The sequence below is a fragment of the Equus caballus genome, chromosome 18, assembly GCF_041296265.1.
Source record: "Equus caballus isolate H_3958 breed thoroughbred chromosome 18, TB-T2T, whole genome shotgun sequence".
Taxonomy (NCBI): Eukaryota; Metazoa; Chordata; class Mammalia; order Perissodactyla; family Equidae; genus Equus; species Equus caballus.
The window spans coordinates 58451609-58474261 of record NC_091701.1 but is presented as its reverse complement, the minus strand read 5'-3'; the positions used below and the strand labels follow the sequence as shown (position 1 = coordinate 58474261).

Below are 22653 nucleotides of genomic sequence, written 5' to 3'. Positions count from 1 at the left end.
GTGATATGTTTTCCATGGTGGTTATTCAAAACAGGTTTTATTTGGACATGTTCATTGGTTACATTTTTAATCATGTAATTCTCAGTTTATCCTTGTTTTGTATATAATTCTAAGCTTATAAAAACAGAAACTGTATCTAAGCAGAAAGACTAAGTATAGTCTACTTAAATAGATTATAAATATTTTGAGCATTATTGCTGTTTCTCATGGTGTATCCTTAAAAAGCCAGAAGTAGTCATTTATAACTGTAGCAATCATATACTTTTCAGATATTATTTTCCCAATTATATAGGACTTTTCTCATGTGTTTCATTATACGATAGTTCATGACGTAGGATCCTCATGTTCATTAGCTAACACAACTCCCCTCGAAAGTTCTGTGGACCAGAAAATAGATCAGTTGTATTTTACATTGTTTGGAGTATGACTTTTTGGAAAGGTAAAACTGATGGATATTTTAAGTAGAATAATTCAAGTTAGAGTCTATTTTAATATATTTTGAATTTATGAAAATAATAGTCATAGAAATTAAAGGATTATCTGATAAATTATCTTTCTTCTGCTGCACTTGAACCATCTTTCAAGGCAGCTGTGATCTATTTTGGATGTCAAGTATTTGTTCATCTCATCTGAACTGACCACTATCATTCAGGTGTTCCGTGAAGCACGCACATCAAACTCTACTTGCACCAAAGGACTAGTATTTCAAGATGGAATGGCATGCTTGTTTATATCACCCTTTGTGGTGTACTTGGGTTACTTCACACACAACTTGGGTTGAAGTAGTGTGGATTCTGGTCTCCATTTTGCATTAACTGACTCACTGTCCAGTCAATGTCCAGTTGGGCTACTTATTCAACCTCTCTGTGGTTTAATTTCCTCATCCTTAAAATAGGGAAAATGATATCTGCTCTACAAAACTTACAGAGATGCTATGCGTGTTACATGAGATGATGTCTATGAAAAATGTTTGTAAAGCACAAAGGCACCATTATTACTGATATTATTTCCTCCTCCTCATTATCATCTTTATAATCACTTACTAAACGAACAGAAGTATCCCAGAATTTTCTGGCTACCTTTGTGCTATTTATATTGCACTTTGCCATCATGAAATAATGTAGAAAGTCTAGAAGAGGAGCACTAAAGAGTGACATAATAAAAATACTAAGCCACCACCAACCACAGTTTATTGAGGACTTACCATGTGTCAACTACTACGCTAAATGCTTTACATATAAAATCACATTTAACGTTTAAAAAAATTGCTGCAAGACAAGTGCTAACACTCCCATATTCTAGTGATCAACAGAGGTCCAGAGAGTAACTGCCTTAAATCACACAGCTGGTAAGTGGAAGAGTTGGGAATGTGATTCCAGGCTTGAGTTGTTAAAACAGTGCCTTGAATGGGACAGGAGGGAATCGAAGGAAACACAGAAAGGTTATGCAGAAGTACAGGACGTGTATCTATTAAGAAGATGAAAGGAGGTATGAAGTGGTGACCTAACTCTGAGAACCCAAATAATGATAACTGATTTATGAGGGCAATGAATATTCAAGAGATTTTAATGAAGAGAAAGACACAGAATATCAAAGGTGACCTTCCACACCATTCCTTTTTTTAACTGTTATTTCATATTTGTTGTAAAGGAAGTTGAAAAGGTTGCTGTGGAGAAAGGGTTTGAAATGACCATTATCTCATCCACACGACTGCAAAAGTGGGAACTGCAACTTAAATCTAGGGAGATAAGCAGAAGCTATGGCTGTAAGATTTAATTCTAGAAACACTATACATCTTTTCCTGTAAAGTAGTGAAGATAGTGTGCTATTGCCCAGACTATCCTACTTCTGTTTTTTAAAAGTTTATACGTATATAAATGTTCATACATTTAGAAGAATCTGGGGTTCTTTATCTGAAACATCTCATCAAATTAGAATATAGTCAATTGCTATCAAATATTTATTTTTTAACCTCTCTCAAACAATTTGCATAGTAATTTCTTGTTAAATTTCTGAGCTTCCAGTTGTCAGTTTTGCACCATTTCTTTCAATTTCACACTGTAGTGCAGTGTGAAACTGACAGTCAGAGCTAGAGAAATAGAGAACTTTATGACTACATACCAAAAATATATTATGTAAAAACCCAACACCTTAATTTATAGCATACAGAAAAAATGTCTAAAATGACCTTTTTATGAATGTATAATCTCAAAAGAAAAAGGAAAAATATATATACTTACATACACATATATATAAATATGTATATATACATGCACACACACTCATATATGTGGCGGGTAATTTTAATGTAATTGAATCTTGCTTTTGTTATCGACTATACAGAGTATATCGTAGGGAAATGTAGTTAAAGGAGTATTTCATTTATGACTAACCTTTCACTGAAAATCTACAACTCTCCTAAACTAGAGTAATTTCACTTGACATTTCTAAATACTTAGGTGTTTAGAAATTAGATTATTTGATTGAACAGTGTACACTGAACCTTTAATCACAGAAGCCTTTTTTCTTACTATCCTGAAGTTTTGAAAAATATGTCTGTGCAGTTCCCGATCTGATGAGTGAAATTAAATTTTTATTCTATAATTTAACTAATGTTTCATAGTTTCCTGTAGATATATAGTAGTGATATTAATTCATTGTAATGAGCATTTGTTTACATGTATTGTGAAAATTCCCCCAAATTATCTATGTGTATATGCCTACCAATAGTGGCATAGATTTAGAATTTATTTTCAAAATACATATTGACCATTAAATGAGTTTATTTTCTAGCAAAATTATTAATTGTTTAAATTACAGAATCTCTCGTTAAGAATTTTCTGTAAAAATAGTTCATTCATGGGTGCAAGCACTGGTCTATGCATCAAGGGCGCTAGATGCGCTCCCTCGTCCCTAACTTCCCAGCTACAGTCTAACAAGGAGTTATTTATTAGAATTTGGTTTAAAGGGTCAAAATAATTATCGACCTTTATAAAGGAGGCCCCAGTTCAATATTTCTATTCTGAAAAGCATTACCTTAGCCTCATCTGCAAGTCTGAAACTGAAGTTATGTTTGAATAATATGTTCACTAATTATGATTTCTAGCTTTATAAGCACAATGCTGAATCAATTTAGATGAATGGTTTTCTATTTTATAAATCCCTAAAAATCATTTCCTAACATGTTTGTGAACTATTTTCAAGGTTTATTTCTTAACGGGGCAAATTATAGAGTGATTCTACCACGGCAGGTATGTCTCTGGAAGAATTTGCATATATAAATATTTTTCGAGTACTAACTCAATTGAACCTTTAAACAATTTCGTACAGTATTATAGATTTTGCTCTTGATAACTACATTATCATATGTCCTTTATTCAGTATTCTGATGATTTTAAATTATTTTTCACTGAGACAAGATTATACTATTATAGGATATACTATTTTTTATATGATGTAAATATATACAGTGACATTTGTGAATCCTTGATTTTACTACTTTATTGTTTTGGTCCAAAATGATATCAAGCAAAGAAACTTAGCCTAATTAGTATGTTAAGGATATAGAGGATTTTTTAAAATAAAATATAAAATATTTTCAAAATGTATATAAAACATAGAAGTAGTTTTGAAAAAACAAACCAAACTCCCATATACCTGCCACGTAATTCAAAAATAAAACCCTACCTTAGATGCCCCGTATTTCTTTCTTACTAGCTAGAAGTAATTAATTTCTGGAATTGTATTCACTTGTTTTTCTTTACAGTTTACCACTAAAATATGCATGTGTCTTTAGAATATGCTTAGTTTTTACCATTGTTACATAATCTTCCACTATCATAATTTTTGAGATTCATATTTTTTTGATATGTAGCTGTAATTCATTCAGTTTCAATGTTGTTTTATATTCTTTGGTATCCCATACTCCAATTTATTTATCCATTCAACTGATGGTACACATTTTGATTATCTTATTTCTTAGTTTGATTAGAGGAAGTACTGTTTGGAACATTTGCATATGTACATGTGTACAGATTTCTTTAGGTTATACACTTATCTTCTATAGAGCATATCCTCTTCAGAAAGTGAAGTTTAGATCATAAGAGATGTGGGTGTTCAACTTAAAATGATAACTTAGTATCTGTTTTGTTCATGCTGTAGCCCCAGAATAGTACTAGATGCGTAGTAGATAGTCAATTAATATATACTGAATGAATGAATGAATGAATGCCAAATATGTCCCTGAGTTGAGGTATCAGTTTACACTTTGACCAACAGCAGATGAGCCTTCGATTGCACCACATCCTCGGCAATACTTGAGACTGACTTTTAAAAATTGTTGACAATCTGGTGGTTGTGAAATGCTATCTCATTGGGGATTTAATTTGCATATCTCTGATAACTAATGAGGTTGAGCATCTTTTCATGTTTATCAGCCATTTGTGTTTTCTCTTCTGTGAAATTCCTATTCATATCCAACGACTATTTTTGAGTCATTAATTTTTTAAAAAAATTTATTTCCAGCAGTTATTTATATGGTATGGATACTAATTTCTTTTCAGTTTTCTATGTTGCAGATATATTCTCAGTTTATATCTTGAGTTTTCACTGTTTCTGATGTCTCTTGATTAAAATTCATCCTTAGTTTTAGTGTAATTACATTTTTCTATTGCTTTTATGATTTTTGCTTTTGTATTGTTTAAGAATTCTTTCTCTACCCCAAAGTGATACAGATCCTAAATATATTAATCTTCTACAAAGTATTATCATGTAGCTTTAAATCTTTTATTTACCTGGGATTGTTTTTATGCAATCCTTTTTCTGCAGTTTTCTTTCTTCTGTCTAGATAACCAATTGTTCTAGAGTCATTTACTGAATATTTTCTTCTTCCCTACTGGTTTTCAATGCCCATTGTGGTAAAAATCCAGCTTCTGTATATATCCAAGTTTGTTTCTGGACTCTCTGTTCTGTTCTGTTGGTTTATTTATCTTCCAACACCAATCACATGTGTCTCAATGTCTACAGACTTATAACAAGTCTTTATAGCTGATTGTGCCAAACACTCCTCCTTGTTTTTCTTCTTCAGGAATTCTATCTTGGCCATTTGTTCTTCTGTACAAATATTGAGTCTTCTTATCTAAGAGTATGGTCTACTTCTCTATAAATTTATATCTTCTTTAAAGTCTTTATATAAAGTCTTATAATTTCCTTAAAAATGGCTGAAACATCTTTTTTTAGATACACTTCTGAGCATTGTACATGTTCTGTTGCTGTTTAAAGTGATATCTTTTTTATAAATTAGGTTTATTAATTGATATTTCTAGTATATAGAAATGCAATTGACTTTGTATGTTTATTTGTATCCATTCATCTTGCCATATTGTCTGTTGATTCTAATAATTTATCTTTAGATTATTTCATATTTTACATATAATCATATCATCTTCAAATAATATCTGTTTTTTTTATTTTCTGTTTTTTTCCTACCTTGTACTTCTTTTTTTTGTCTTATACTACTGGCTAGAAACGATCATTTAAACAAACAAACAAATTGGTCACTTAAATAGAGTGGTCAAAGTATGCTTTCTTGCCTTTATTCCTTCTTTTATTATAAATTGTTTAATACTCTAAATATTTTTTCAGCTTTACTGAGGTATAATTAACAAATAAAATTGTAATATATTTAAATTGTATGATGATTATATATTATACACATTGGGAAAGGATTCCCACCACTGAGTTAATTAATACATCCATAACCTCACATATTTACCTTTCTTTTCTTTAATTTTTTTTGGTGAGGAAGATTGGCCCTTAGCTAAGACCTGTTGCCAATCTTCCTCTATTTTGTATGTGAGATGCCTCCACAGCATGACCTGATGAGTAGTGTGTAGATCCATGTCCAGGATCTGAACCTGCAAACCCTGGGACACTGAAGCAGAGTCTGTGAACTTAACCACTATGCCACTGGGCAGGCTCCTACTTTTTTTTCTTTTGATGAGAACACAAGTTCTACTCTCTTAGCAAATTTCAATTATGCAATACAGTATTATAAACTATAGTCACCATGTTATACTTAGATCCTCAGACCTTATTCATCTTGTAAGTGAAAGTTTGGACACTTTAATTAGTCTCTCCTTATTTCCCCCAACACCAGCCCCTGGCAATCACCACTCTGCTGTCTTTTTCTGTGAGTTTGACTTTTTTTTTTAGATTCCACATATAAGTGGTATCATGCAGTATTTGTCTTTCTCTGTCCTGCTTATTTCACTTAGCATAATGCTTTAATGCCCTTCAGGTTTATCCATGTTGTCACAAATGTCAAGATTTCCTTCTTTTTTAAGGCTGAATAATATTCCATTCTGTGTATGTGTATAGACATAGACAGATAGATATAAATCTATCTATTGATGGATCCATCTATCTTAAACCTTCGTGATTGCCAAGCCACCATGTTTGTTCTTACTGTCTCCCAGTAGATGAGGGTGTACCAAGACTCGTCAATGTCTCAAAGAGGAGGATTGCAGTCACTACCTAGATGCAGGCTGTTTTAATGTGAATATTTTCTCAGGTGCCTGATGAGTAGGAATCACTCAGCTAGTTTCTGGATTTCTCTCAGAGGAATTTGCCTTCTGTGTAGCTGTGTATTCAGTACACCTGTGAGAGGGAGGGAAATTCAGCAGCCTCCTTTGTCATCATCTTGGTCCAGACTCTCCTTTTACCAGTAGATGTAAAGAGGCAGAAGAAAGCAAATGCTGTAGAAATATTCCTTTCCTTTATTCCTGATCTTAAAGAAAATACTTTTAAATTTTATCAATAAGTGTGGTTTTTAATATACATCCTATAAAATATTATGAAATTTCCCTTTCCTAACTGGCATGCTAACACTTTATTATAAATGGTATTGCATCTTATGAAATACTTTTTTGTGTTTATTGAAATGATCATATGCTTTTACTTTTATATTTATGTATGCAATTAATTACATTAATTTTCTAATTAAACCAATTGTTATTTCTGTGTAAATCTGCCTAGCTTATAATGTTTAACTTGCTGAATTCAGCGTGCTAATAATTTTTGTGATTGTTTAATGTGTCTTTGTGAGTGAGAATGGACTAAATTTTTTTCTTGTATTATCCTCATGTGGTTTTGTTACAGGATGTATTAGCCTCATAAAAAGAGTTGGAGTATATATTCCTTTTTTTTCTTTTGTAAGAGTTTGAGAGATTGAGATTATCTGTTCCTTAAATGATTGGCAAAACTTACTTTTAAAACCAGTCTTATGCAAACTATTTGGTTTTTATATTTCTTCTTGAGTCAATTTTGGCTAAGATGTATTTTCCTAGGAATGTTTCCATTTCATCTGTGCTTTCCAAATGTGGTATAAACTTATAATTATAGCCCTTAAATAATAAGTTTAAATCTTTGAAACATCTCTAATTGTTGTTTTCATTACTAACATTGTTAGTTTGTGTATTCCTTCATAGTGTATTGAATTTTTTTTATCGTGTGCCTTTTCATCTTTACTAATTCTTTTTGCCTTGAAGTCTATTTTTTCTGATATCAATATAATTACTGGGGGTTCTTTAGCATTTTTCTCCTATGTCGCTTTTAAAGAGCATAAAGCTTGAATTTATGTTTTATTTTTAATCTAATCTCTTTTGAACCTAATCTGGAGAGTTTAGTCCATTTATGTTTATAGCAATAACTGATATGCTTGGATTTCTCTTCTACCATCTTAAAATGTGCTATATATTTCCCTTTTTGCCTCCTTTCCATTTGTTTTTCATGCTTTTGGATGGAATGTGCTTTGTCTTTTCTTAAAATCTCATTTCAGTTTTCTACATATTTGGAAGTTTTAAATTCTATATTTCCTCTTTTAGTGATCACTCCAGATAGTTTTAACATGATACTTAAAGTCTGAAATTAATAAATATCTTTACCATTTATCCTGAAATATACAATCACTCTGAAACTTATAGTCTACTGTTGACCATATTTTAATTTCAGGCTATTTTCTTCCCACAAATTAAGGTATTATTTTTGTTTTAAATTGTTGATATATTTTTAGACTTACCCTTTCAGAAGAGTTATCAAGTCTAAATCTGTTTCACACGTCATGATAACCTTGGATTTACCCCATGTCAATGTTGTTTCCTTGGAAACATACTTAGTTAAGATAAAGGTGGAATGTCATCTGTGTTCAATATTGTTTATTGTAAAGTCAACTCCTTATCAGGACTAAGAGAACTACAATGTATATTAGTTGACATACAAACCCAAGGCACCATGTGATCACAAGTATATGAAAATCTGTTGGAGAAAATAGAGCCTCAGCTTTCCTGGATGGTTTCCTCATAACTAAGTGTCTATCTTGTTGAAACTTGGAAAACACGCTCACAGTCAATTATAAGATGTGGTTCCTTCCTTGTGTAAGGCTTCCTTATGTCAGAGGAGCCTGCATTCACTTGGGAGATTTCATTTCTTACAACAGAGTTGAGCCTAATCTTAATGGGATCTGGGAAGCAATGCCTGGACTTCTGTAAGAACTTGTATTGAAGGTATGTTTGAGGCTATCACGCAGATGTGCTGTGTTTCCTCTCCTGTGTCTTTGTAATTAAACCTGTGTTGGTTAAAACTTTTTATATCCTGTAAGTGTGAAAGTCAGTCTGAACCCAAACCACTGCTGGTCATACGGAGTGGACACTTCAGCCCACATATTTACCAATAGCTTTGCTCGTCCCTTCTTGAAGCTTAGATGTCAGTAAGCTAGTATTTCCTTGTACTTCATCTGCCATTTGGCCTCTAGGGAAAAGGCAGTACAACATGCCACTTCAAGGAGAGGATGTCATGTATTTATAAGGGATGTATAATGAAAAAGGAAGTGGAAAGCCTGCTCCTTTCATTTGGGTGCAGTGAGTGGTGAAAGAGACAGACAAAGTTAAAGGAAGTGAGAGGTTCATGAATATAATGGTTTCTCCTTCACCATCTTGGTTGACTCATGGAATGGGAGTGGTAGTGTTGAATAGGTTAACAGGAAAGCCAAAACAAGGGGCATTATCCTTGATCCCCTTTGAAACTTGAGGTCAGATTATGGTTGGGGGCAGGAAGAGGTGATCCACCAGACGAGGCTGTCCATAGGCAATATAGAGAAGCCCAAGAAGGCAGAAATGCTGGCATGGTGTGGTTAGGAGTGAGAGACACACAGGAGTTCCTGATAGCTCATGATAAGCTGGTTAGTGAGGATTCCTGAGAAAGATCAGATCAGTTTAAAAAAACAAAAAAGCTACACTTTTCTTAACACATTGACTTGTAAAGTGTGAGTAAATTTGTAACTTTCCCACGTCATCTCTCAGTTCTGTTATTTTGCGATTCTATGATTGATTACCTTTAAAATGAAAACAGTGATTTTTAAAGAAACAACATACAGAACAGTCATAAAAGCCAGGCATTCATAATCCTCAATGTTTGTTTTGATGATTTAGTGTGTAATGAAATGTAAAAGTACATTTAAGTCTAGCTCAATGTACAGATGTTAGAATTGTCCTACAATGGAAGAAATATGTATTTATCTTTGATCATGAAGTAGGAAAATACTTTTAAGACCTGCTATTCAAAACAAGTGCAGCTAAAACTCTCATTATTTTAGAGTTAACATGCTGTGGATAAATAAAATTTTAGATAAATGCCGTCTACATTAAATAACAATACCCTTTGTGTTAGTAAAGATCATTCTTTAGAAATGCTTACACTTTGGATCATATTCTATTTAAAATATTGCTAGAATAATGAAGTCTCACTAATTCAGCCTTTACTAATTAAGACATTATGAATGCCACTGGCTCAGCATAATATAAGCATTAGACTACCTGTTAAGAAAACTATTTGCCCAGTAATTTGGTAGCAAAACTAAGTCTTCAAATGACAATATTAATCTGTGTAAGGGAAAGTTGCTTTCAAGGATTTTGATACATTTATGCAAATAATAACTAATGACAAATTAGATGTTTTAAAAAACATGTCCAGAACACTTCCTTTTGGAAGCAGTTTGTTAAGTGGAGGTTCTCAATATTTGTGAAAGTTAAGTTTATAATTTAATATAATCAAAGATTTGTACTGGTTTCATTTGGAAATTCTCTTAGTCTGAATTACTGTTGACCATGGTTTTACAAAAGTAAATACCCGGGAAAAATTTTAATTCTTTTATGATTTTTTTTTTTCTGTGGATATCGTTTGTTTCCATAAACATTAAATGACTAAAATCTCACAGTCTCCTCGTTTCTATTTTGGGTATGTGAACCTTTTTGAAAATGAATTGAAAATATAAGTGACTTGAAGCAAATTAGTCCATGAGCTTCCATGAAAATACTTGACCGTTAAGGGACTACAGAGTAACTAACTGACTGGTTTACCGTCTCTTGCTGGAAAGAGTTTGTAATCATAGTTCAGTTCAGGGGGACTAATAGCTATTGAGCACTCCCATGATCTGGCACTGGGCTGGGCCCTGGGCCTGCAGAGATGAGCCGGGCACTCTTGAGGCACTGGCTGTCAGAGGAGATAGGTCATCTCAACCTATCGTGGCGTGCTGAGAGAACAGTCTATACCGGACTCTATGACACCACAGATAAAGGATGTGGGTTCATTTAATTTAACAAACTAGTTAGATTGTACAAGTTTTCATGTTTGATTAGTTTTGTTTCTAAAGCATAATATGAGACAGGAACAGGTAACTAGTGCCTAAGGGTCCACAGAAAGAGACAACTTGGTTAGGATTGGGCCTCACTCTCTGCAGTAAATTTTCTGTAGATTATTTTTTCTTTAAGGTTTATTGTAAGCTTTTAGGTTACATAAACATTATTTGTTTTTTCTCATTACAAAAAGAATCCATGCTCAATCTTGAAAAACACAAAATAGCAAACTAAATTCACCTGTCATTCCACTATCCAGATATAGCCAACATTTTGATGCATATGGTATGTCTTTTCTAGTATTGAGGGGGAGAATTCCTCTCCTTTTTCCTTATTGATTTGCAAGAGTTCTTTATGTATTCCCTTTATTCTGTCAGACATGTTTAAAATATAATTTTCCAGCTTGTCATTTTTTTTCTAATTTTATATTTTGTCTTTTATGTTTTTATATTAAATTTATATTTTGATATTTTTGATTTCATATAAGACATAGGAATCTCTGTTTTCAGTTATGCAATTCTATCCTGATGTTATACTTCACCACTCCATGACCACATAAATATTTACCTGTATTTTCTTCTAGTCTTATTAGTTTTGACATTTAAAGGTTTAAATCATATGGAATTTAATTTCACTTCAAGTTTGAGTTTGCTTTCTCTTTTTTCCCTTACTTAATTACCCCGGCACCATTGTTCAAGTAATCTTTGGTTTTCTCACTGATCTTAAGTGCCACCTCCATCATGTAATTTTATGTGATTGATTCTATTTGGGGGTTTCTAATTACTTTTCTTTGATCTTTTGTCTGGTACTGATATCACATATTTTAAAACTATTATGCTTTTATGTTACTTTTTCTTTGATCAGATGATACAAATACCCTATAAAAATGACTTGGAGTTAATAAGATTTGTATTTTAAGTCTACCAGATCTATTTTAGCACAAATTATTCTGTGTTTTGTCTTATTTAAAACTTATTAGTTTAACACAATTACTAGTTTTTGTTTGTGTGTTTAACTTTTTTCCCTCTCCTATGTGCATGATATTTTCATGTTGGTTGTGTTGCCAGATCTGAGAAATTCTCAAAATGATGGAGATGTTTGTTAATTTATTTTTTATTAAAAGTTAAATTTTGTAGGACCAACCTCGGTGGCCTAGTGGGTAAGTTCAGGACATTCTGCTTCAGCAGCCTGGGTTCGGTTCCTGGGCACGGACCCACACTGCTTGTCAGTGGCCATGCTGTGGCAGTGACTCGCATACAAAAAGAGGAAGATTGGCAATAGACGTTAGCTCAGGGCAAATCTTCCTCAGCAAATTAAAAAAAAAATTACATTTTGTATAATTGCCACATAATACCTGGAGCAAAACACTCTAATAGAGCAAAAGAAAGGATACATTACTCAAATCTATTTGGATTGTAAATGCTCTGAATCCAACTCAATTACCTGAAGTAAGAAGAGACTATATTGTCTATAACAACAGGCAGGAATTAGGGAGGGTGCGCAGCTAGCTCTAGAGGCTCAAATAATGCTGTTAGCTTCCATCTCACAGTAATGCCACAGTCCAGCTTTCTTCTCAGACGAGGTCTTTTCACGTAGGAAAAAGTTGGTCATCAGCAGGCCCCAAATCCTTTACCGTTTGGCAACCCCAGTAGAAAGAGGATTTCGCTCCTTAAACAGCCTTACGTCAATCCTAGAAAATTCTCATTGGCCTTTTCTGGGTTACATGAATTAATTGATAAGGGCTGGGAATGGGTTAATCTGTGTAGCCAACCTGGATAGGACTGCCTTCTCTGTGGTGAAAGATTGGCATCAATGATACCCCAATGACTTGACCTGGAATGGGGAACTCCCCTAAGGGATCTGAAAACTCTCCATCAGGGATGGAGAAATATAAGAGACATAGATAAGGTAGAGTTATGAGGAACCCAGTGAAACCTAAGCTTTAGAGAATTTTATGTGCATGGGCATCTTCAAAACTCGGGACAGCCTTTCAGTATGTTCATGTGAGCATGTATGTGGTGGATATTTTAACCATAATTGGTTAAGAACACTGTTTCCCTCAGCTCCAACTTCCCCTCCATCACATTTCCCCTTATGACGTGAGGCACTGGAGTGGCCATGGCATGTTTGGGGTCTAGGTAAGGAGAAGTTGTGTTGGGGATACTTTAGTTTCAGTTTAGGGGGATATCTTTGTGTGGTTCTTAGTCGCTTCCTTGCATAGCTAAATTATTATGAGCTATCCTGGTGTAGCAATGACTTCTGGGAATATTCATATTACCTACTGGGCCAAATCACTCTGTGAAGGGATATTACAATATGAATATATCTTATAGCAACAAACTATGTGTAAAATAGATGAAAGTAAGTTTTAAGTGTACAAAGTCAGAAGCTCCTCAGTAGAAAAACCTTGTAGTCATCTAAAGTGCCAAATTTTAAGGGGAGGATTTGGTTTTTGCTATATATGAATAGACATATACAGACATAAGTATGCATATATATATTCAGTGATGCAGCATGTATGATTTTAAACATATCATATGACTTTTATAAACTATTGATCATAAAAAACTAATTTCAATCAACTATGCTAGAGGAAAGACATCTTTTTATCTATAGGAAATATTTTATAATTGTTGTCATATGAAGAAATAATCAATATGTAAATACAGCCAAAAAAATGTAGTTAAAAATATTACAGATTTGTGTTAACTGTAAATTGGCAGTTAATAATACAAATATATCTTTCCTGTATATTATGATGTTGGTAGTGTTTGTCAGATTTTCAAAATTTGTTTTTTGTTGTTGTGATTTCTTTTCTCAGTCTAAAGAAATATTTTCATAGTTAGTCTTGTATTTATAATTTTAGGTTCCTTTTCTTAAAGAGAATCTCCAACTTCATGTAAGCATTTGTCTCCACAAAACTTGGATCTGCCCCCAACCATAGCTACAACACTCCACCACCGAGGGTGTGATTTGAAATTATACAGCATCCGTAAACACAACAGATATCTGCTGTCCCATGCTCTTCCCTTTCCTCACGCTCACAATTATTTTTGTAAGCATAATGAGAGTTAGGAAATGATTCAGCCTAAGCTGAAGCAGACAACCTTTTCATATCATAGTAGATAACACAATTCCTTTCAAATTTATGTCAATTATGCCATTCCCCTATCCATTCCCTCTCCCTATCCATCTATTTATCTATTTTGGCAGAACAACATAGAAGTGGTGTCCTTAGGCAAAGGGTAATATTTAATGAAAATCTTAAGAAAATTGATCGTTATCTCATCAAAAGTTTAAGCTTTAAACTTTGTAAAGATTCTTTTAACTCCATTCTCTTTCATGGCAGCCAAAAATGGAAACTTTCTTGCTTTGAAAAAATAGGTGAAAAACCACTTGGAAATAATCTTTTCTTATTTTATATGAAGATTCCTGCTACTAGTCTATTTTTTTAAATATTAATTTTGAGAGCCTAAAACTTTAAACAGTTTGTTCCTATTACTATTGCTACATTTTAAATCACCCTCAAAGTTAGTAGCTTAATGTGTAACATCATTTAATTGTATCTCAGAGTTTCTGTGGATCAGTAATTCAGGAAAAGCTCAGCTGGGCAGTTCACACTCATCAGCTCTCATATGGTCATAGTTAGGCAGTGGCTGGAGCTGGAACAACCTAGAGATTGGCTGGCATCTATGTCCATCAATGTAGTTTCAGGGATTCTCTATGTGGTCTCTCCATGAGGGCTGGTTTGGACTGCCTCACTGCATGGCGGCATTAGTGGAATCTCACTGTTTACACGCTGGCTCAGGGCCCAAGTACAAGTGTTTCAGCTTCTATTTCAGCTGCCTCACCTTTTAAGATCTGGCCTTAGAAAGATATTCACTGCCACTTCCACCACAGTCTATTGGTTAAAAGCGAGTCACAAACTCACCCATAATCAAAAAGAGGGAAATTAGACCCTACCTTGTGATGGGGGAATGTGAAGATTCTAGAAGAGCATGTGAGAGAGGAGGTAAAAGACATCTTTGGAATATACAATTTGCTACACAATATCTAAGTAAATCAGATCCATAACTTGTAGGCAATATTCTGATGTCATGAACATAATCTAACTCAAAAAAATTTTTAATGCTCCTAAAGTATTTTCTCAATGAACTTTGGAGATTCTCTAGGTTATCCTGTAATAGAACTTCAACATAAAATAGAAAAAAGATCAAGGCTTACACATAGTTTTATAAGCATATGAGATTTTTTGAGACATAGTTCCTCATAACTGAGATTTCAAGAATGGAAAAATATGACCCCTCAATTATTAAAACCATTATGCAGGCCAAAATGATGCTTTCAGAAAGCCTATCATCACACCTAAACCTTCTCCATTGGTGTGTTGTCACTAGAACATTGACTGGTACAGTTCTTTAGATTAATTCGATTAAGGTAAAAGAAAATAGTGACTGATCTCTCCAAATATAGCCCCTAAAAAGCAAGAAAATAAATATATGTTCACAACTTAGCAAAATCCCACTGAACTTAGCAAAATCAAGTATCTATTGGATTGATGTGGTGTTAGACAAAAATTCTGAGGTGGTTCTTACAACTTGCACTGCATCGTGTAGCTATTATGGGCCATGGAATTCAACAATATTGAAAAGCAGACAAAACGTGGGTATAAATTATTTAAATGTGCATACCACTCAGACATTTTTAGTGAAAGAAAGAATAAAAGCAAAACTGAATAATAATTAACTCATTATTTACCCATCATAAACTAAAAGAGATTTTGCATATATCAACTTCAATTTAATATTTTATCATGCAGAGGGAAGAGAATTTGTTTGAGAATTTGTGTTCTAGCTTTTGTGATATGTAACTGCAATAGGCTCTGAACTAAATTATTTTGGTAAGTTTTAGGTGCCAGGAATACATTAGTGTGCATTCCCAACTCAAGGAACCAGCTATAAATGTATTTGTGATCCCAAGTATTCTTAGTAAATCCCTCTATCTAGAGGCACCTACAGTTCTCAGGCAAACTCTTCTAAACCTTATGATTGTGAATAAAGCTATTCATTTGTCGTTGTTTACTCTGTATGTGATATCTCAGACAGATAATCAGGCTAAAGAAGATAAACAGCTGGAAGTCAGAAGTGAAGTAATGATTCTGGGATTACCAGGTTAGAAGTGAGGTATGAATTTGGAAGTTATCAGTTACAATGGTGGGATGTGGCCAGTTTGGTGGAGTGATTGGTACACAATTGGTACACAAGAAGGGCAGGAATTTGGTATGAAGTGTTATTGGGTAAAAGTGATCCTTAAATAAACAAACACATGGATAAGGAGAACAGATCAGTGGTTACCATAGGGGAATGGGATGGGGGGAGGGTGAAAGGGGAAAGGGGCACATATGTATGGTGATGGAGGAAAACTAGACTCTTGGTGGTGAGAATGATGCAGTCTGTACAGAAACTGAAATATAATAAGGTACACCTGCAATTTACACAATGTTGTAAGCCAATATGACCTCAATAAAATAAAAATATAAATATGCATGGAAACAGGCTTAGTTGAGAGCCACTGCTGTACAGCAAAGTTTTTGGGGAAAAAAGTGATCCTTATTCTTCTGAATGATGTTATTTGTCTTCATGATTTGTATGTGTGTATGTGTTAATTATGTCAGTGATGATAACTGATGGCTTGGGTATGCATGGTTTGGGCAGTAGGTATACACAGAAAGGTTATAACAGATGTTGGAGATGAAGAAAACTGTTAGCATTAGACCATTTGTACATTCACAGAGCTCTAACTTTTCGAAGGACAAGAAGCTTTACAGTTTGTGGAGACCATAGATGTGGAGACCATAGACTTTCTAACTTCAATCTTCAGCAGGTTGGTCTGACTAGGCCTGGCTCCCTAGTCAAATGACAAGGCAGAGTACAGTACCTGTCATTTTGCTTGACTTTCTATAGTCATGTGCTCATCACTCTATCCCCTTTGCTTAGAATTTTCCTGGCATGACAAATATTTATCAAGAAATGTTATTTTATGATGTCTATTCTGGAGGCTAGCTTGTGAAGAAAATTAATATGTCCTAATCTCACCTAAGGCAGGTAGGAGGGACTAGGATTATAAAAGATTCTTATATTGTGAGTGGGCCAAAGTAAAAATTTGTGAATCAAACAAGAAACAGAGAAACATAGCTCAACCTTTTAGGTAACCATTAGGGGTCATCTAATCCCATCTTTCCACCCAAATAGAGGCATTCCTTTTATAATATTTATGTATTCAGCCAACAGTCACTAATATTTTTTGAGCACCTATTCTGTGCCAAGACCTATGTTAGGCACTGAAGATACATGCTAAGTAAAGCTAATTTGTACTCTACCCTCATAGAGCTTACAGTGAAATGAGTAAGATCAATATTAATTGAATAAGCTCATAAATATGGACATTTTACTGTGAAGGAAACATCTAAGTATAAATGAGAGTAAATAGCAGGTAGAATAGTTCTACATGATGGGGGGCAGTTATGGTGGTCAGAACGGAAATTAGCTGAGATTGAAGATTAAATAGGAGTTAACTGGTTGAAGAAAAAAATGCATTTCAAGCAAAGACAGACAATGTGATGATGCATTTGAAGAACTAAAAGAAGCCCATTATGGCTGGAGCCAAGAGAAAAAGGGAGAGGAATTAGAACTGATGTTGAAAAGGAAGATACAGTTAAGGAAATAGTTCCATTTCTTCCAAGCCAGTCATCCTTTTTCCTACTTCTGAAAATGCAGTGCATTGGAAGGAGGGCACGAGGAGTATATAGGGAGACCATTAGGAGTATGATGTTTTCCAAACTTAATCTCTGGTTCACTATGTCTGGGGTGGGGCCTGAGGGTCTACATTTCTAACAAACTCCCAGTGATGCTGGTGCTTCTTGTCCGGAGATCTCACTCTGAGTAGTGAAAGCCCAGATGAAACTATGGTGGTGGTGGAAATAGAGGAAAAAGGACAGTCAAGAGAGATTAGGGAAGCAAAAGCAAAAGGACATGGTGAAGAATTAGATGAGAAGGATGGTGAAGGGGGAGACACCAAGGATGGCTTCTAGGTTTCTGCTTGTGTAACTAGCTGTGGGTGGGGCTAATCACTGTGGAGACATTGGAGGAGTGCCCCGGGTTGGAGAAAAGATCATGAGTTTTGTTTTGGTGCTTAGAAGCTGAAGTTCTTTTGAAAATTCCAAGTGGAGAAGTCAGTTAGCAGTGAGATATACAGGTCTAGAGCTCAGAGGAGAAAATAACAACCCCCTGTGTCTCCACCACACAGCTTCGTTGTATCTTACCATTTGCCATATTCCTTCAAATATTCAAGAAATACAACATTACAGGTGAAACTCTTTGTAGACTTCTCTCTAGAGACAACCACTATCTTGAATTTGTTGTTTATTATTTTTATGTATATTTTTACACTTGAGATGTGTGTTTGTGTATCTCCATCCATCCATGCAACCATAAAAACACAGTATTGTTTTCATGTTGTCCAATTTTATAATTGATATTTGTTATGGACTGGATATTTGTGTCCCCTCAACCTCTTCCCCAAATTTCTATGTTGAAGCCCTAATGCCTAGTGTGATGGTATTAGAAGGTGGGACCTCTGAGAAGGTATTTATGTTTAGCTTAGCTCATGAAGGTAGACCCCCCATGATGGAATTAGTGTCCTTATAAGAAGAGGAAGAGAGATCAGAGCTCTCTCTCAATGCACACAGAAAGAAGAGCACGTGTGAGCACACATCAATATGATGGTCATCTGCAAGCCAGGAAGAGGACCCCCACCAAGAATTGAATCCGCCAACACCTTGGACTTGCCCGCCTCCAGGACTGTGAGAAATAAATTTCTGTTGTTTAAGCCACCTAGTCTATGGCATTTTGTTACAGCAGCCCAAGCTGATTAAGACAGTTATTGATACCAAGAAGTGAGGTTCTGCTGTTACAAATACCTGAAAATGTGGAAGCAGCTTTGGAACTGGGTAATGAATAGAGGCTGGAAGAGTTTTGAGATACATGCTAGACAAAGTAGAAGTTGTCGTGAAGGGACTGCTAAAGGCAAGTCTGGTGAGAGCACAGAAAGAAAGGGGAGCTGGAGACAAAGCCTCCACCTTCTTAGAAAATACATAAATAATCATGAACAGAATGTTGGTAGAAATATGGATGATAAAATCTGACTTCATCTTTTGATGAAGTCTCAAATGCAAATGAGGAACATGTTATTGGACAACGGAGGAAAGGCGATGCTTTGGGAGGTTTTAAGACAGTATTACATCATAGTTTTGCTTCTGCAAATTGATCCTATCAATCAGTGTTTTACTTTGGAGGTGTATCCACATTTGATACATGTAACTCCAGTTATTATTTGCCATGTAGTATTTCATTTGAGGAGCAAACAATGACTTATATATCCATTCTTGTGTCGATGAGCATTTAGGTTCTTCTTTTTTGCTGCTATAAGGAAGGCGGCAATGTAAACTCTTATAAATCTCCTTTTGCACATATGCAAGTTTTTCTCAGGCAGACCCATTAATTGGATGTGAAATCAATTGAGTGGGTCTTGGCCAGCATAAGGAAAAATGAAATATTACAGAGTAGATAATATGAGAGTACGTCACATGTAGTAAGGATAAGTACTGTTTCATGAAACTTCGGTTTGAATTATATGTATAATATATAAATACACCCACACATCAAGATCTTTTCTGAGAAATCTGAGCATGTTAAAATGCTGGTGCGATGGAGCCAGTGCAGAAGAAGAAGAAAGCTGATGCACGGGGTGAGTGGTGAGAAGGAGGCAAACGTCTTCCAGTAAGATAGGAGGGAAGGAAGTAGGGGTTCGGATGATTGCACATTTGGAGGTGGCAGAGCAAAACATTTAGGGAGTTTTCTTCTGACATATTCTGTCTTCTCTATGAAATAAGATAAGTAATAATACACTAGGAACTGGGATGCTGGTAGGGTAAATTTCTTGAGAAAAATGGAAAAGGTTTGAAGTTGCTACTGGAGAGAATAGAAGAAAAAACGGATTAAGGAAGTATAAAAGTTTACTATGACGTGTTGAAAGTTGGGCATTGAAGACTAGGAATTATAGTACTAGCAGTGGGAGAAAGAATGATTTTCTCCATTAGCATGTAGCAACTGAGGAGTAGAGAATGTAGATGGTTAGATTAACCTAAGATTTGAGTTTTTCTGGGCAAGATGACCAAAGATAGTGTATCACTGGAGGTGTCAATGTTAATGAAAGAATGGTGGGATTGGAGACTAAAATGAGGATTAAGAACTAATCGGAAGATCGGGAGAAAGGAGAAAGAGAAGAGAAAGAAGGTCTGTTTCAGGGTCAGCAAACTAGGCTGTGGGCCGAACTTAACCCACTGCTTGTTTTTGTACGTAAACCTTTACGGGAACACAGACTCACCTGTTCATCTACTATTTGTTACTGTTTGTCCTCTGTGGCTGCTTTCGTGCTACAATGACAGAGCTGAGTAGTTTTGACAGTAGATCTGCAAAGCTTAAAATATTTACTATCTGGCCCTTTATGGACGAAGTTTGCTAAACCCTAGTTCATTCTGCTTTCTTCACTGATATCAAAGAATAGCCATAGTGTCCAAGAGAAGGGAGGCGGGGAAGATGAAGTAAAAGAGGACAGAGAAAGACAGTTTCCAGGGGTTGCTACGGCCCAGGGTGATCTTGAGGGAGTGGAGAGGTGAAAAGAGTTGAGTGTCTGAAGTTCCTCAACTTTTTCTTCAAAAAAAGTCCTGAGTGTATCAAATGGGTTTCCCATATGGATGCTGAAATTACAAGGGATGATGACAGGTTTGGAGGTGGAGAGAAAGATGGCGAATCCAACACCAAATTCTTGGAAACAAAGAAAGAAACAGATGTTTGGTAAGTCTTTGGAATCCAGAAGCAAAGAAGGATAGAAGGAAATATGGCCTATTCGTATGAACTTTAAAGAAAGTGGGAAGTTGTGGTCTGAAGGTGGAACTGAGGAGCAAGGAGGATGGTGACCCGCTCCCAACCCTGAGAGAATGAACAGTGATCATTGAGAGGATTCAGGGGAGTGACGTCTTCAGAGGAGAGCTAAGTTTCATTTGGGGCAAGAGGTAGAGGAAGCATTTAGGATAGAGATTGATGGTAGCAGGGAGCTGTTTTCTTTCTTTCTTCATTTTAACTATGACATGGGAATTCTGGAATGAAAAATAGAATGATTTTAGAGCGAGAGAACTCTGGATTTAGGTCAGAGCAGAAGGGGAACAGACTAGTACAGGGATGAGAGTAAAGGAAAGAATAGGTAAGCTCACTGTAATAATAATTCATAATACAGAATGTATAATAAAGAATGTAAAATTATCTCAAATCCCAGAACCTAGAGATTACTATTATTAACATTTTGCTACATGTCTTCCTAGACTTTCTCTCCACAGAAATACATTTTTTTTTAATTTAGTGGGACCATATTATAGGTGCTCTCTTAAAATATGTTATTTTCTAACAGTGTATCACTGAACTCTTTCTATCAGTAAATTCTTATCTAAATCCTTTTTTAATGCAGACTTAGTATTGTGTTACATGTGTTTATCATGGTTTATTATCCAATTCCATATTGTTGGATAGCTTTTATTTTTATTTGCTACTATATATAACAATATAATGAGCATCCTTATGTGAATGACTCTCATAAAACAAAAATCTGATCATGTCATAACTTTGTGCTTGAAATTCTTCAGTGGCTCTCCAACGTGTGACCTTCAGGATTAAATCCAGTCATTTAGCATGACAAATGAGGTCATTTGGAACCTGGTTTAGGTCTGGTTCCTCTCTATGTTGATTTCTCAATAGCCCCGCCCCTGCCACTCTGGTCAGGAGTCCTGCTTGGTGCCCCCAGAAGCCCTCCCTCACCGTGTGTTATCAATGAGTGCTGACTTGTTCATCTTCCCAGCTGCACTGCAAACTCCGTGAGGGACTCTCTGCTTTATCTTCCAGGAAGAGTTTACATGTGGGCACTCAATACTTGTTTGTTTGCATGAAAGACTGAATGACTGCACGCATACTTGCTTATTTTCTTCATCTTTCATTCCCCTTCACTCTAAGTATTTTAAGGAGGATTCTCTTTTCTTTGTCACAGTTTATGTTTTCTGTTGATCTTGAGTTCATTCATTTATCCATTCATTCCATTTCACAAAAGCTGATTGAGCTCCTACTATGTGCTGGTTATTGTTGTAAGTGCTGGGAAGTAGCGAACAAAACCACCTGGGCCTCACATTCTAATGAGGAGACAGACAATAAATAAGGTAAGTAAGTGACATGTATACTGTGTTACAGTGATAAGTGCTAAGAAGAAAGAATGAAGTAGGGAAGGGAGTTTTGACATGTGTGTATATGGGGGGAGTAAAGGGGGCATATTGATATTGTGGTCAGGGTGGGAGGGAGATCCTGTCTCCTTAAGAAGGGAGGGAGCTAGTCATGCAGTTTCTGGGGAAGAGCATTCTAGACTGAGAAAAGAGCAAGTGCAAAGGCCCTGAGGTAGGAACATGCCAGACATTTTTGAGGAAGAGCAAGGAGGCCAGTGTTCCTGCCCCAGGGAGAACTAGAGGGAGAGTAGATGAGGTCAGAGTGGGGATAGCAAAAAAGATGGCCATGAAGTTGTCAGAACTTTGGCATTTGCCCTGACTGAAAAGAAGCCATTGGCAAGAGTGGAGGAGAGGTGATATAATATGGCTTGTTTTAACAGAATCTCCCTGGCTACCATGTTGAGAAGAGGCTGAAGGTGAATAGTCAGGTGGCTACTATTTCAGACAAGAAATTATTGTTGTTTTGACCAGGATGGTGGCAGTGAGAGTGACAGTAAATGACTGAATTGTGGGTTTCTTCTGAAGGTAGTTTGCTCATGGACCAGATATGGGATGAGAGAGAAAGAGCAGAACCGCAGATAACAC

The 22653-nt window shown here is 35.4% G+C and overlaps 1 protein-coding gene across 17 annotated transcripts in view; it reads left to right on the top strand.

Annotated features, from left to right (window-relative positions):
- ZNF385B (zinc finger protein 385B) overlaps positions 1-22653 on the top strand; it is a 383440-nt gene that overhangs the window by 123002 nt on the left and 237785 nt on the right. The window lies entirely within an intron of this gene.